This window comes from Pseudonaja textilis, chromosome 3 (assembly GCF_049901715.1).
Source record: "Pseudonaja textilis isolate UNSWEBS1 chromosome 3, rPseTex1.2, whole genome shotgun sequence".
NCBI lineage: Eukaryota > Metazoa > Chordata > Lepidosauria > Squamata > Elapidae > Pseudonaja > Pseudonaja textilis.
The window spans coordinates 55779715-55782382 of record NC_141992.1 but is presented as its reverse complement, the minus strand read 5'-3'; positions in this window follow the sequence as shown (position 1 = coordinate 55782382).

Genomic DNA, 2668 nt, shown 5'->3' with positions numbered 1-2668 from the left:
CATGTTTCTGCATCTTTTTTTAAATATCTGGACCAAAATATTTGCTCAAAATCTAATGGGTGCAAAGAGGAATAAATGCAAGAAGTATATGCTTTACACATACCAAAATTTAAATTTTGGATCTCCTGCCATAATTTCTAATAGTTACATAAATATTGTGACCACAGGTTTCATGACTATCCCAATATATATTTGGTAGCACAGACCAGAAGAGTACAATATGCATGGTATTGCTGCTGACTTTAGAACTGAATGAAAATATTTTGCTACCTCAGCTTATATTTAGCTAAAATACTTCTGTCACAAAGTAGGATTATCTTCCAGACAAAGATCTGTAATTCTCTGGTTATGTTGGCATGTTTGATTTTACATATCACAAAATAGCTGCCATGGTGAGAGCATGTCACAGAACATTGGAAAGTGAACTAATAAAATTCCAATGCATACTACTATCTCAATTTATTTTTGTACTTTAGTGCACCTGTCATCCTGGAATTTATGACAACTGAAATTTAAAGAGGTCACCAGTGGTTCAAGCCCTACACAAGTAAAATCCCATCTAAAACAGTTTGGTGTAATGGTTAAGGTGCTGGCCTAGAAACCAGGAGACAAGTTTTAGTCCTACCTCAGGCATGAAAGTTAGCTGGATAACTTAGAGCCAGTCACTTCATAGGGTGGTTGTTGTGGGAAAATAAGAGGAGGAAGGATTGTTATGTATGTTCACCCTCTTCAGTTGCTTGTAATAAAGATGGCATAAAAATCAATAAGTAAATAAGTAAAACAGGCTGCCTAGAATCAATCTGTTTATATAGTTAGGTGGTGTTAGGATATTGACAGTATCTCATCATGGTTCTTATACAGATTTGAGATCTAATTTCATAGGGAATTCGTTTATTTTATTTATTGAATTTATACTGCTGCCTATTCACCCATGGCAACTCAAGGCAGGTTACAGAATATAAAACCTCATTTAAAACAATAAAACTAATAAAAAGAATAAAATATAGTATAATAAAATCACCCCCCACCCCAGTGACAGCAGATCACATGAGCCATTTAATGGGCTCCATCCCGCTCTGGGTTCCCCAGGCCCACTGGCAGAACCAGGTCTTCAGTGCCTTCCAGAAGAGTATTAGAGTGGGGGCTGTTCTAATCTCTTGGGGAATGATGTTCCAGAGAGAGGGGGCCATCACGGAGAAGGTCCCTCTGGGTCCCACAGCATTCCCTGCCTCCCCACTCTGATGGGTTGGGTAGAAGTGACCGTCAAGAGATGGTCCCTCAGATAACCTGGTCCTGAAGGGCTTTAAAGGTGACAACCAGAACCTTGAATTGCACCCAGAAATAAATTGGCAGCCAATGCAGCTTCGCGGGAGAGGTGATATATGTGCACACTGGGATCTGCATAAAACCATGAAGGCTGCTGCATTTTGCGGCAACTGGAGCTTCCGGATGCTCTTCAAGGGCAGCCCCATGTTGAGCACGTTGCAGTAGTCAAGACTGGAAGTGACTAGGGCATGAGTGACCATGAGTAGGGATTGTTGGTCCAAGAAAGGGCATAACTGGCACACAACCCGCAGTTGCGCAAAGGCTCTCCAGGCCACGATCACCACCTGCTCTTCGAGCAGAAGTCGTGAGTCCAGGAGAATCTCCAGATTACGCACAGGGTCTGTTTGAGGAAGTGCCACCCCACCCAAGACTAAAGGTGACAATTGTCCCACTCGGTCTTGCCAGGGTTCAATTTTCAATTTCATTGTACACATATTGTGTATTGACAATACATATTTGATTTTATTTTAGTTTCAACCTGTTGCTTCCCATCCAGCCCCTAACAGCCTCCAGGCACTGCGAGAGAGAGGACACAGCATCATTTAACTCTCCATGGGCCAAGACATACAGAATAGAATAGAATTCTTTATTGGCCAACTGTGACTGGGCACACAAGGAATTTGTCTTGGTGCAAATGCTCTCAGTGTACATAAAAGAAAAGATACATTAATTAGGAGTCAAGAATCCTACAGTACAACACTTAATAGTCATAGGGTACAGCTGAGTTTCATCAGCAAATTGGTGATACCTCAGTCCATGGTGATGGATGATCTCACCCAGCGGCTTCATATAAATGTTGAACAGGAGCGGAGAGAGTACCAAGCCCTGCGGAACCCTGCAAAGCAGTAGGTGAGGGCTGGATCTCTCCCTTCCGATCAACATTGACTGAGAGTGGCCACAGAGAAAGGAAGTGAACATGATAGCACAAGGCCTCCTACTCCCATCCCCAGAACCGCTCGATGGTATTGAAAGCTGCCGAGAGTTCAAGTAGAGCAAGGATGGATACACTACTCCCATCCCATTCCTACCAGAGATCATCCAAAAGTGTGACCAATGCCGTTTCTGTCCCAAATCCAGGCCTGAATCCTGACTGGTAAGGGTTGATATAATCTGTTTTATCCAGGAACCACTGGAGCTGCTGGGCAACCACCTTCTCAACCACCTTCCCCAAAAAGGGAAGATCGGAGACAGGTCAGAAATTATCCAACAGGGTGGAGTCTAGCGAGGGCTTCTTAAGAAGAGGGTGGACACTTTATTGACTTAACATGTGAAAATCCACTTAGCAGTTTTAATGATCATAACATTTAACTTATTTATTTGTATTCCATCTTTATTATTTATG